The sequence below is a fragment of the Athene noctua genome, chromosome 32 (genome assembly GCF_965140245.1).
Source record: "Athene noctua chromosome 32, bAthNoc1.hap1.1, whole genome shotgun sequence".
NCBI lineage: Eukaryota > Metazoa > Chordata > Aves > Strigiformes > Strigidae > Athene > Athene noctua.
The window spans coordinates 703,964-718,076 of NC_134068.1; positions in this window are offsets into that span (position 1 = coordinate 703,964).

Consider the following 14,113-nt stretch of genomic DNA (forward strand, 5'->3'; position numbering starts at 1 on the left):
GAGTTTTTGTATAGTTCAGTGGAAGGAAATTGGAAACCGGGAGTGCCTGCTTAGTGAGACCTGGGGAAAGCTCCTTACCTTTGGTGTCGCATCATTACAGAATTTGGTGCCAGAGCCCTTTCCTGGGGAGTAAAACTTCATATGTCCGAGGGTTTCAGAGGGTCCCCCATGTGAAATGCATCCCCCAGGACGGTCTGGGTGCTTGGTATTGTAGCAGAGCTGGCTTCTCCCACCCAGGACAGGGTGAGCAGAAGGGCAACCCCATGGAGCCGAGGACGTTATCCAGGGAACTGACCCCAGAAAGAAGGGAGGTGTGGGGCGAGGGGTTTTTAAGGTGTGGTAACGTAACACTTTTCCCTGTCCCACTGCCTCTGTTAAGTGTTGTTTTTGTTGTTAGTGTTTGAATTCAAGTGATAGTCTTGTTTCCTTCCCCTAAGAAGTCTGTCTTTTGCCCCTGACTGTAATGGGTGAGCCACCCGTCACTGTCACTATCTCCATTCCTGAGCTTTTTGCTTCATTTCTCCTTCCCAGCACGGGGGGGAAGGGGTGAGTGAGCGGCTGCGTGGTGCAGAGTTGCCCTCTGGGCTCAAATCAGGGCCAAATTTAAGGATGGTATCCACCTAAATAGGCCAGAAAGTGAAAATCCACCAGGAGCTATGGCGAGTTGATGTCACGTTTTTAAATGTTTGGAAATGGCACGGGACATCGTGTTCGGTTTGTTGAGATTTGTAACACTGGCGCAACAGGGGGGTTGGATCCCTGCACAGACCCCTCCTTGATGCAGCGTGAGCGTGTCGAGCCCCAGACAGCTTTGACAGCAGGTCAAAGCTGAAGAAGAATTTTCCTGCTTCCATGGGAGCAGATAGATTTTTGAGAGCTCTTGCTAGTTCGTTGAACACGAGTCTGGGAACTAAAGTTCTGATTAAACATCTCCACCCAGAATCGTGGGGGTTTCCTCCTACAGTGGGTGAAGCTGTGGAGGGTCAGATCGACACATGGGTCAGGGGCTGCACTGGCCCCCCGCCTCCCGCTGCAGGGATGAGCCCAGGCAGAGGCGCTGTGAAACAAACATCGAACCTTTAATGAACTAAGCCGGAGAGCGCCGGGAGAGAGCTGGGGCTGGGGCTGGAGCGGGCGGGCGCAGGCTGCCTGTGGCGGGGATCCGGCTCCACGTCTTCTCTGCCCGCCTGTCGGAAGGGGCCGGGGGGCGGGCGGCACTCTGCCCCGTGGCGTCCCTCAGGGTTCTGGCTCGCTTGGCGGGCACGTTGTTGCCATCGGGTGCTCTCCGCTTGCTGCTGCCCGCCTGCTGCCTGCTGCTGCCTGCCGCCACGCCGTCCCCGTCTGGCTTCGCCTCCCGCGGGGTTTTTGAGTGTGTTCCCACCCGTTGCTCCACCATCTTCCTCCTCTTGGGTGGGATGTTGTCCCGCAGGGAGGTCTCTTGTGCCCTGGGGCCCCTGGCCGGCGCGCGGCGCTTGGCCTGCTTGCCGCCCCGCCGGCACAATGCAGGCAGCCCCCGGTAGGTGATGGCGCCCAAGGGCAGCGGCACGTGGGTCAAACCCACCCGGGGCTGCCTCCGCGGCACCTCCTCCGCCAGCTGTGCCGTGCGGGGCGGGTGACAGCGGGAGGGACGCGGGGGGCTGGACAGGGGACTCAGCAGCGGGACCCGCAGCAGGACGCTGTCCAGGAGTCGCTGCAGGGGATCCTTCCTTGGGCTCTCCTCTGAGCTCTCCTCTGCCTTCCTCGGAGGACTCTCCGCAGAGCTCTCCTCGACAGTCTCCGAGGGCCTCGGTGGCAGCCAGGTGGGCAGTTCTGCCGCCATCCCGCCCTGCTGCGCCGTGGGGTCCTGCGAGGGGGAGGCCGGCACCCCCCAGAAGGGGTCGGCGTGCCCCAGCATCGCGGCTGCCAAGCGGTCCTTGGGCCAGTCGCCCTGCGCCCCGTGCCCGAAGAAGTCGGGGGCTTCGCTGGAGGGGGCGGTGCTGGCGAGGCTGTCGAGGACATCGGGGAAGATCATTTCACCTTCCACCAGCATCACCGCCGCTGCCTGCTCGTTATGGCAGCCAGCCTCTGCCCTGTCCTCCGAGAGGTGGGGGAGCTCCCCTCAAGGGAGGCGGTCAGGCTGGAGACATCGGGGACTCTGGGGACGGTGTCCTCGCCATCCCCCAGCCCCCCCGCCACGGCTCGCTCCTTGGGGCAGCCGCCCCCCGCCACGTACCTGCAGAGGTCAGGGAGCTCCTCGAGGACGTCAGCAGGCAAGCTGGGGACACTGGAGGTCGAGATGGTGTCCCCACTGTCCCCTAGACGTGCCACTGCTGCTTGGTCCTGAGGGCCGTCACCCTCCAGCGCATACACGGAGAGGTCGGGGAGCTCATCAAGGCAGGCGGTGTTGGTGAGGCTGTTGGGGAGATCAAGGACATCAGGGACAGTGTCCTTACTGTTCCCCACCGCCACCAGCACCTGCTTCCACGTACTCAGAGAGGTCGGGGAGCTCGCTGATGACGGCTGTCCGGTCTGGGACATCAGGGACGGTGTCCTCGCCGTCCCCCAGCCTTGCCACCGCCGCCTGCTCCTTGGGGCTGCTGCCCTCTCCCATGTAGGCAGAGAGGTCGGGGAGCTCTTGGAGGAAAGCAGTCACACCAGGGCTGTCGGGGACATGGCGGGTGGCGTCCTTGCTCTCCGCGGTGTTGAGCCAGGCGAGGAAATGGCTGGCGGTGGTGTCCTCTGCCTGCTCAGGAGAGGCCTCCGCGAAGGCATCTGGCTCCTGCTCGAGCAGGTCCACCGGCTTCAGCTGCACCAGCTGCCCCGGGGTCCCCATGGGCCCTGGCCCCCCCTGCCAGACGCTGCCCTGGGGCAGCTGGTAGGTGATGGGGGGCAGCTGGGCAGGCTCAGAGGCCGCCGGCAGCCCCGGGACAGAGCGCAGCATGGCGGCAGCGACCGGTGGCGGCGCGGCTGCAGCACTGACGCTCTGACACCCCGTCGTCGGGTGGTTTGTTTCTGCCCCGTTATGACATCACCCCTAACGACAGCCCGTAACCTGGGACCGGCTGTGAGCCGCGCCGCAGGCAGTGGGCTTCTGGGCACGCCGGCCCCTCGCTCCGTGGCTGCCCTCAGCCTTGGCTGAACCACAGCCCAGAGGACACCGGGCCCTGTACCTACACCCCGTTGACGGCTGCTCGGAGCAAAACCAGCCTGGTGACTGCCGTGCAACTTTTCAGTGTTATTCGTCCTGGTGTAAAGCTCCCCAGATGCAGGCACCAGCTGCCCTGGTGCCAGCTCACGCAGGAGGAAGCTGAGGCACGGGCTGGCTAACGCCAGTGATGAAGCCGCAGCTACTCTGTCCCTGCCGTATCTGCTGCCAGTCTGGAGGGTGGAAGGTGCCGCCCGGGGCCGCGGAGAGGAGAGTGGGGGGACAGGGAGCCCCGTCCTGACTCCTCGCTGGCTTCACTCCTGGCCAGCTGCTTTTCCTCTGTGCCATAACATCCACACACCCATAAAATGCACATCAGGCTAAAATAAGGGTTAAGGCTGACATCAAAGCGAGCTGCACTGCGGCAGCTTTAGACCCGGCAGGTGCTGATCGTTCCACTTCTGCAGGAGATCAGAGGCCAAGCGGGAGGCAGGACCCTCCGACGGCGCCGCAGCCCAGCCAGGGGCTCAGGAGTCGCGGAGCAGCACTCACCGGAGGCAACTCAAGACACAGCCACAGGTTTTGGTGTGATTTCAAACTAAACCCAAGAGAGCAGAAAACACTCAGCTTGATACACCTCAGACCAAATACTTCTTCATCGTTCTTCAAGTATCCCCCGTGCAGAACTGATCCCAGCACAGCACTTCACCTCTAGAAGAACGTGTCTAATGATCACAGCAAGGAACAAGGAGCTGAGATCCCCACGTCCTGGCCCTCGCTCTCCTTGAAATTATTCCACACACACACTCACTCACACAAAATAAAAAAGAGAACCAAAAGTTCGGAGAGCTTGCCGGCAGGGCACTCCACTGCCTGCCAGAGCGTGGTGTCACTCACGCCAGCTAGTGCTCTGTTCTGTTTCACACGCCCTGGTTTATTTATTTTCTTAGTCTGAAGAATCTGTTTGTGCTTCTACACTTAAACTTGCTGGTTTGAGCAAAACTACCAGCGGGCCCCTCTCCTGGGGGAATGAGGCCACCAACTTCTGTGGGTGAGAGGGGCCAGTCTGTGTTTCCAGCTCTCACCTGGGGTGTTGATCAGGACGGAGAGCTGGATGCCCCATCCCGCAGGAGCTTCCCTTTGTCGTGGAGCTGGAGCACAGGGACAGAACCCTTTTGGGTGAGTCCTCGACACAGGTGCCCAAAACTAACCAGTAGTGATGAACCCTAAATCCTCCCCAAACTGCATGTATCTCCCCAAATACCCCAAATCCCCTCAAAACCTCCCTGTATTACCGCAAAAACACCCATATCCCTTCAAAAAACGCTTATATCCTCCATATCAGCCCAAATCCCCCCATATCTCCCCAAATCATGCCCCATACCCACCCAAACCCCATATCCCACCAAATCACCCCCAAAACAACCCATATTCCACAAATCACCCCAACACCCCTTGTGCCCCAAGATCACACTAACATCTCCCCCAAACACAAGCCATAGCCATACAAATCACCCCCAAAAACACCCATATTGCCCAAAATCACCCCCAATATCCCCCACTCCCTCATCTTCCCCCAAATCAACTCAACTGCCCCATACTCCTCCTAATCACTTCCCCATATTCCATCAACCCCACCATATCCACCCAAATCATCCCAAAATCGATCCAGGTCCCCCAAATCAATCCAAAACTTCCCCATATACCCCCATATCCCACATAATACCCCCAAACCACCCCAAAACCGACCATATACCTTAAATCACCACTAAAACGTCTTCATGTGCCCCCAAACCACTCATATGCCACCAAATCACCCCCAAAACCACCCATATCACCCCAAATCACCCCCAATATCCCCCAAGCCCACATATCCCCCCAAATCACACCAACCCCCCCTTATGCCCCTAAATCACCCCAACATATCTCCCCCAAACACCCTGATATCCCACCAAATCACACCCCCATATCCCCCAACCCACCATATCCCCCCAAACCACTCCAAAACTTCCCCATATCCCCCCAAATCACCCCAAATCCTCCCCAGATCATTTCAAAACACCCGTTATACCCCCATATTACCCCAAAGCCCCTATATCCCTCCAAATCACCCCATATCCCCATGCCCTCTCAAATCAACCCAAAACACCCCATATCCCCCAAAACATCTATATACCCCCATACATATCACCCCAAAACTCCACAATCCCCCCAATCATCCCAAAACACACCCGTATCACCCCATATCATCCATATTACCCCAAAACCACACGTATCCCCCCAAATAATTCCCAACTCCCCCATATCCCCTAAATCATCCCCAAAACTTCCCCATATCCCCTCTTATCCCCCATATCACCCCAAACCTACTAAACCACCCCAAACTTCCTCTATATTCCCAAAACCACCCGGACCCCCAAAATCTCAAGAGACACCCCAAGCGTGCTACAGATCCTGCCCCCACAGCTCCCTGAGTGCCCACAGACAAGAGAGGTTTGGGGTGAACCGGGTGGATTTTGGGGGGGGGGGGGGTATAAAACTGGAGGATTTGAGGTATGACAGGAATTTGGGGGTGAAATTGAGAGATTTTGGGAACATGGAGTTTGGGATGAAACTGAGGGATTTGGGCCATGGTGGAGTTTGGGGTGGAAAGGGGCAATTGCAGGTATGGGGGGATTTGGGGTGAAATGAGGGAATTTGGGGTACAGGGGGGAAAAAGGGATTTTGCCTACAGGGATGTTTTGGGGTCAAACTATGGGGGGATTTGGGGATGGAACTGGGTGGTTTTGGGGGTGCTGGAGTAAATTCTGGGGACAAACGGGGGGATTCTGTGGTTCCAAAAGAGATTTTGGGGTGAGTGTGGGAGATGTGGCAGTCAAACTAGAACATTCTGGGTGAAAACAGGGGGATTCTGGGTCCAAGGAAGATTTGGGGGTGAAACCGGAAGGCTTTTGCGGTTGCTAGAACAGATTTTGGAGCAAAACTGGGGGGGTTTGACTTTCAAGATAGATTCTGAGAATGAAACATGAGAGTTTTGAGGGTGCTGAGGCTGATTTGGGGGTCAAAGCGGGAACACTTGGGTTCAAAGTGGGAGATTTGGGGGTCAAAAATGATTTTGGATGTCAAATGGGGAAATTTGGGGATAAAACACGGGGTTTGGGGGCCAAACACGGATCTGGGGACCAAGGGCCATTTCGGGGTGAAAAGGGGGGTTGGGGATCAGGGGGAACTCACCCTGCAGCGCCCAGGTGAGGGTGGCCCTGGTGACAGTGGAGGCGCCGTCCCCCACCCCACGGCGTCCCAGCACTGGTACTGGAGGGGGTCGGGGCTGATGCTCTCGGGGTACCCCCGGGGCAGCAGCTCCCGCCGGGGGGGGGGGGGGGGGGGGCACAGGTACCCCGGGAACCCCAGGAACCCCAAATCCCCCCTGCAACCCACCCAAACTGCTTTTGCCACCTCCAGGTATCTCCAAAACAGCCTCGGCCCCCCCAAACCCCTCTCCAACCTCACCCACCCACGACTCCATTGCACTCCCCCTAGGACCCAAATACCCCCCAGGACCCCAATATCCCCCACACCTCCCACAGAACCCCAGTAACACCCCCCCAATAACCCCCCGGTCCCCAGTGCCCCCTCACGGCACAGGCAGGAGTGTGGGCAGGTGCTGGGGGGACACAACGTGCTGGAGCCCCCCGGGGTCCCCTGGCCCCACAGGGCCTACTGCCTGCGACACTCTGCCAGGGCTCCGTGGGCTCCAGGGAGGCGGCCCGGGCAGGAGGCCTCCAGCTCTCCAGGGCCTCCCCTGAGGGATGTTCCTGCAGAGATTTGGTTCGCCCGGCCAGTGGGAATTCCTCCTCTGGAAACACTGGCGTTGTTCTGGAGGGCTGACGGAATGTTTCTCCTGCAAAGGCGGCAGCAGCCCCAGCCCCAGCAGCCCCAGCCCTCGTGGTGGTGGCTCCGGCCCAGCAGGGCTGAGCGCAGGGGCTGGGCCCGATTTCCCTGCAGGGGGGGCGGGATCGCTGGGGAAGGGGAAAGCTTTCGTCTAAAACCCCCAACTTTGTCATGGTTCTGATTTTTCCTCAAAAAAAAGCTTTGTTGTCACCTTTTGGGCTCTTCAGACGTTCTGATGTGGGGCTGTGCTTGTCCTTTTCCCTTGAACTCGGTGGGTTTTGCTGTCTGTAGGGGTCTGTGGTGTCTGCGGGGTTGATCTGTCAGGTTACCCCAGGGAAAGTGAATTTTAGCCCGTTATTTTTACTTCAAGTGGGAAAGAAGTGATGCATTGAATATCTTCTGCTCTCTGTGTCTGATTTGATTTGGGTGGGTTCAGTCTGATGAAACACCTCGGAGCGGTGCTTCAGAGGGTGCCGGTCACCAGGGCCAAGAGGTGCTGCTCAGAAACCGGCATTAAGTCCCAGGGCGAGAGCTGACCCAGGGGGCTCTTGCCTTCTGGCTGTGGGACAGTGTTTCCCAGCTGGGAGGTGCTGGGAGAGATGTGGGGGGGTGAGCAGGGGGGTGCTGGAGCCCAGCCCCCCTGCAGATCCCTGCTGCTTCTCTGGCTTTCTGGTGCAAGTTCAGCTTCTGTGCTGAGCTTCTAATTTGCACCTTTCCCAAAAAAACAAATTCTGCCTTTTTCAAGTAAGAACGACCTGCTCTGCTTTCAGAAAAGAATCTCTTGACATCTGCCGGCAGAGCAGAAATCTCACACAGTGAAGGTACAAGAAGTAACTGAAAAGTAATTAAAGGCCAAGTGTCTGTGTGCTGGGAAACCGGGAGTGCTTCTGCCTGGGAAATCCGGCAGCAGCCCTTGCGCTGAGGCTGCAAACAGCCGCTCTGCCGTGGGGGGCCCTGCTTCATCCTCCCCCGTCAGCTGCTCCTTCACCTCCACCTCTCCCCCCTGCAGCAGCTCTGCATAAAATCGTCACTTCTCACTGCACGTGGCTGTGGATTGCTGCAAACGGGATGTACCTGGTTGCCATCGTGTTTCTCTGCAAGCTTGTCCTGCCTGAGGTGCTGTCAGCCTGCAGATCGTCACCTCGTTCCTAGGTGAGTGTTGCTGCTTCTCCTGGGGTCTCCTGTGCATCTTGTTAAATGCTGACAAAATGCCCATGTGAAAATAGAATTAATCATCAGGATAACTGCTGAGGAAGAATCAAGATTTAAACAAAACCAGGCTCCTGTCCAGAACACCTGTGTAGTTCATCTTGCCTGTTTGTTTCTTCCCATCACCTTCAAGCTCCTGTTCAGCTCTGCTTTGCCCTGCATCTCCGCTTGTTCTCATCCCCATTTCATGTGGCCAGGCAGACTGACTTCCTCCTGCTCCTTTTCCCTGGTTTTCTCCCTGTGAAATCTGTTTGCTGTAATTGCCTGGTCTTTGTAGAAACACATTTAAGAACTGCTCTGGCAGGTTCCCCCTTTCAGGAGGTGCCTGTGGCTGCAGGGATGCCGTGTGGAGCAGGTGGGACGGGGCTGGTGTCTGCTCCGGGTCGGGTTCGCACCCTCGGGTGCTGCGCAGAGGCCGGGTGCTGTGGGCTCGTGGCAGTAGCTCGGGCTCGGAGCAGAACCTGGTCTTTGGGGAAGACGTGAGTTTTCCTGAAGTGACTCCCTGTGCCGAGGCTGGCTGGCGGCCTGCAGCCGGCGTGTGCCCTGTGCCGGGGAGCTGGCCGGGGGTGTCAGGGAGCGGAGAGGTCTGACAGCACCTTCCTGGGCGCTGGCTGGGACAGGCCGGGGAGGGCTTGAGCTCTGTGTGTGGTGTCAGGGGAGGCGATGCAGCAGGTGGAGGCGGCTCATCTCTGATGGACCTTTGGAGGCAATTCCTGTTGGGGATTTAGGTTTTAGGACAGTTAACTGAAATCTTGTCTTATAAGTTATTGCTGATCATCACGAAGAATGCAACAGCTCACCATGGCAGCACATCTCAGAGGGGGTTGCATCTGGATCCAGGGGATGCTCCTCTGTCCTTAGAACTTAGGGAAGGGAGCTTGCAGGTGTCAGTAGTGCTGCTGCTGAGGAGATGGTTTTTGCCGGAGCTGGGGAGCAGATCCTTCCCCTGTCTATCCTGCGTCTGCACTGTGAAAGCTTGTGCACAGCAGCGCCTTGGTGTCTGGGCCTTCTGTTTCGGAGCTCTGCAGTCAGGTATTTAATAGCCTGCTCTGGTTACTGTTGTCATGGTCCTGTTTTCCCTCATCCTTCACTGGCCCTGGTGAGCAGCAGGCATCTGAAAGTGGTGATGAAAATGTGATGGATCAGGAGAGGCAGCAGGACCAGTGGCAGTGAGAGATTTGTCAGGGGTTCAGTGTCCCAGGAGAAGCAGCTGAGAGGTTTCAGAATGGTGATCTGTTTGAAGAGGGGTCACACAGGGTCACCAGGACATCCTGAAGTTTAACTCTGTGTTATAAAGAGATATTCCAGTCCAAACTTCAGGTAAGTAGCAGTTATTTCTTGGTATATTGAAAGCAGTTAGAATCTCCTCTAGTACTTCTGTCGTTGCCAGGTGTTGAATTGGCAGCTGACAGCCCCAGAGGTCTCGCTTGTGTCTCAGCATCTCCCACGTCACAGCAGCTGCTCCTGTGTGGCTCGGCTGCGTGCATTGCCGAAGGGCCTGCACACATTCCTCGCTATCCCATTGTTTCCTGCGGGAAAACGGAATAGGGAACAGTGGCACTTTGGGGATTCCATCCTGGGCAGGCAATGGGATGTGCCTGAAACTGTAGTTTGCCCGTATGGGGAGTTACTGCAGAACCAGGGCGTAGGGTTGGGGAGCCAGAATGTTCCAGCAGCCATGGAGAGACAAGTATGCAAAGGTTCCAGCTGCCAGCCTGCACACCCTGGGTGTGCACGTACTCGAATGCAGGGCTGCAGTGCCCCGGGCTGCAGAGGTTGTTGTGTGGACAAGCCCTTGGTGACCGGAATAATTCTGCATCTGGGCAGTGCACTGGGCTATTTACCCTGTGACACAGAGGTGCCTCTCGGGCAAAGCAAAATACTAAGAGATGTTTTTGACGAATGTTAATTTTCTCTCTGATTTCCTGCTGCCTGAACTGTTTTGTGGAATCCTGACTGTTCTCCCCAGCTGTCCATCACCCACTCTCCTGTTTTGATGGCTCTTGCCACAGACAGCCTGGTAAAAAGATGTTGGTTATTTTCCCTTTCCTTTTTTTCCCCTTTGAGAAGTCCCCTGAACCTTTTGCAGCTGTCCTGACTCTGCTCCCCTGTGCTCCCCGGGCAGCAGTGTGGCAGTGAGAGCTGCCCCCCGGGAGGAGGTGTGCTCTGCTGGCTGTTCAGGAGGTGGCAGCGCTGGGCTCTGTGCTCATCTCCAAAGCTTCTCTGTTCTCCCTGGGCAGTGGATTTGAGTGTTCTGCCGTTCCGAGTACAGGAACATCTGTGCAGATACAAGCCCTCGAGCTCATGGACTGGGTTCGTGAAGCCCCGATTCTTTTAATCTCCTTTGGGAGCTCTATTGCCCCACATTTTCTCTCTCAAACTGTTTCACAGCTGGCCTTCTTCCCCAGGCTTTGCCTCGTCCCTGCTCAGACTCGAGCTGTTCAGCTCCTGCAGGCCCGGCCCAGCGGCTGTTGGGGGATCTGAGCTGCTCAGAGACAGCAGGGCCTGCTCTCTGAAGGAAGCAGATTTTGTGGTCTGACTCTGATCTTGCCGAAGCTGCTTTTGTTACCCTTTCAGAAAATGGCTTACTGCGGAGTTGAGTAAGTTCATGATGGGCCTGGCGATCTCTTCCAGCCTCTTTGTCCTTCAAATTCACTGCCTCTGCAGGCACTGTCTTTCAAGACACCTGTTCCCTCTTCACTTTTTAATTGCTCTGATGTCCTCTTGCTCGAAGGAGTAAACTGTTGCTGATCAAGTATTTTGATGGCAAAAAGTGCTGTGCTGGCAGGATCGTTTCACTTGTGAATTGTGTTTAGGAACTGGCTGACCCTTCCCATTTTCTGTCTCCATTTCTTCAGTCGCTTCTTGTTACTAGATCCCACGCTTCCGACAGTGCCTTGTCTGTAGACGCTCAACAGCTTCTGTTCCCTTTTTTCTTTAAAAGTCAGAAGTTTCAGAAGAACAGCCAACCCCCCCCCACCTTCTGACTGTCCATCACAGTAACGGAAAATATGCGTTCCAGCTGAGCACTGGGGTTAAGCCAGCTGCTCTTTAGGCTGCATTCTTAAGGCAATGAGCCACTCTTCTGTCCTTGACGTAGCGGATGAGCTTGGTCTCTTCACATGGCTTTCCTCTGCGTCTCTTTCCTGCTGTTCTAAGAGAGTGTTGAAGCAATTTACCCTGTGTGTGTTAGCACGAGATGCTGTCTGAGGGGGAATTTTTGGCAGTACCTGTGCTACTGAATTAAAGAGCAGCAGTGAGTGTTGCGCTGAAGCGGTGCTCGGCCATCTGTAGCGCTAAACTGTCGGATGTTTACGGGTACAGGTTTGGCCCATGTCAGCGGAAAAGCTCAAGCCGTTCCTTGGCAGCGCTCACGAGCGGGGATGGGCCAGGGGATTTCCCAGCGGGCATTTTTGGGCATTCTGCAACCAAATTTTGTATAACAAAATGGACAAGGGTAATCGTGCCAGTTGGCCTCCATTCCAGGGGATGGTCCCAGGCACATGCAATTTGTTGTTGTAGAGTTTTTGTATAGTTCAGTGGAAGGAAATTGGAAACCGGGAGTGCCTGCTTAGTGAGACCTGGGGAAAGCTCCTTACCTTTGGTGTCGCATCATTACAGAATTTGGTGCCAGAGCCCTTTCCTGGGGAGTAAAACTTCATATGTCCGAGGGTTTCAGAGGGTCCCCCATGTGAAATGCATCCCCCAGGACGGTCTGGGTGCTTGGTATTGTAGCAGAGCTGGCTTCTCCCACCCAGGACAGGGTGAGCAGAAGGGCAACCCCATGGAGCCGAGGACGTTATCCAGGGAACTGACCCCAGAAAGAAGGGAGGTGTGGGGCGAGGGGTTTTTAAGGTGTGGTAACGTAACACTTTTCCCTGTCCCACTGCCTCTGTTAAGTGTTGTTTTTGTTGTTAGTGTTTGAATTCAAGTGATAGTCTTGTTTCCTTCCCCTAAGAAGTCTGTCTTTTGCCCCTGACTGTAATGGGTGAGCCACCCGTCACTGTCACTATCTCCATTCCTGAGCTTTTTGCTTCATTTCTCCTTCCCAGCACGGGGGGGAAGGGGTGAGTGAGCGGCTGCGTGGTGCAGAGTTGCCCTCTGGGCTCAAATCAGGGCCAAATTTAAGGATGGTATCCACCTAAATAGGCCAGAAAGTGAAAATCCACCAGGAGCTATGGCGAGTTGATGTCACGTTTTTAAATGTTTGGAAATGGCACGGGACATCGTGTTCGGTTTGTTGAGATTTGTAACACTGGCGCAACAGGGGGGTTGGATCCCTGCACAGACCCCTCCTTGATGCAGCGTGAGCGTGTCGAGCCCCAGACAGCTTTGACAGCAGGTCAAAGCTGAAGAAGAATTTTCCTGCTTCCATGGGAGCAGATAGATTTTTGAGAGCTCTTGCTAGTTCGTTGAACACGAGTCTGGGAACTAAAGTTCTGATTAAACATCTCCACCCAGAATCGTGGGGGTTTCCTCCTACAGTGGGTGAAGCTGTGGAGGGTCAGATCGACACATGGGTCAGGGGCTGCACTGGCCCCCCGCCTCCCGCTGCAGGGATGAGCCCAGGCAGAGGCGCTGTGAAACAAACATCGAACCTTTAATGAACTAAGCCGGAGAGCGCCGGGAGAGAGCTGGGGCTGGGGCTGGAGCGGGCGGGCGCAGGCTGCCTGTGGCGGGGATCCGGCTCCACGTCTTCTCTGCCCGCCTGTCGGAAGGGGCCGGGGGGCGGGCGGCACTCTGCCCCGTGGCGTCCCTCAGGGTTCTGGCTCGCTTGGCGGGCACGTTGTTGCCATCGGGTGCTCTCCGCTTGCTGCTGCCCGCCTGCTGCCTGCTGCTGCCTGCCGCCACGCCGTCCCCGTCTGGCTTCGCCTCCCGCGGGGTTTTTGAGTGTGTTCCCACCCGTTGCTCCACCATCTTCCTCCTCTTGGGTGGGATGTTGTCCCGCAGGGAGGTCTCTTGTGCCCTGGGGCCCCTGGCCGGCGCGCGGCGCTTGGCCTGCTTGCCGCCCCGCCGGCACAATGCAGGCAGCCCCCGGTAGGTGATGGCGCCCAAGGGCAGCGGCACGTGGGTCAAACCCACCCGGGGCTGCCTCCGCGGCACCTCCTCCGCCAGCTGTGCCGTGCGGGGCGGGTGACAGCGGGAGGGACGCGGGGGGCTGGACAGGGGACTCAGCAGCGGGACCCGCAGCAGGACGCTGTCCAGGAGTCGCTGCAGGGGATCCTTCCTTGGGCTCTCCTCTGAGCTCTCCTCTGCCTTCCTCGGAGGACTCTCTGCAGAGCTCTCCTCGACAGTCTCCGAGGGCCTCGGTGGCAGCCAGGTGGGCAGTTCTGCCGCCATCCTGCCCTGCTGCGCCGTGGGGTCCTGCGAGGGGGAGGCCGGCACCCCCCAGAAGGGGTCTGCGTGCCCCAGCATCGCGGCTGCCAAGCGGTCCTTGGGCCAGTCGCCCTGCGCCCCGTGCCCGAAGAAGTCGGGGGCTTCGCTGGAGGGGGCGGTGCTGGCGAGGCTGTCGAGGACATCGGGGAAGATCATTTCACCTTCCACCAGCATCACCGCCGCTGCCTGCTCGTTATGGCAGCCAGCCTCTGCCCTGTCCTCCGAGAGGTGGGGGAGCTCCCCTCAAGGGAGGCGGTCAGGCTGGAGACATCGGGGACTCTGGGGACGGTGTCCTCGCCATCCCCCAGCCCCCCCGCCACGGCTCGCTCCTTGGGGCAGCCGCCCCCCGCCACGTACCTGCAGAGGTCAGGGAGCTCCTCGAGGACGTCAGCAGGCAAGCTGGGGACACTGGAGGTCGAGATGGTGTCCCCACTGTCCCCTAGACGTGCCACTGCTGCTTGGTCCTGAGGGCCGTCACCCTCCAGCGCATACACGGAGAGGTCGGGGAGCTCA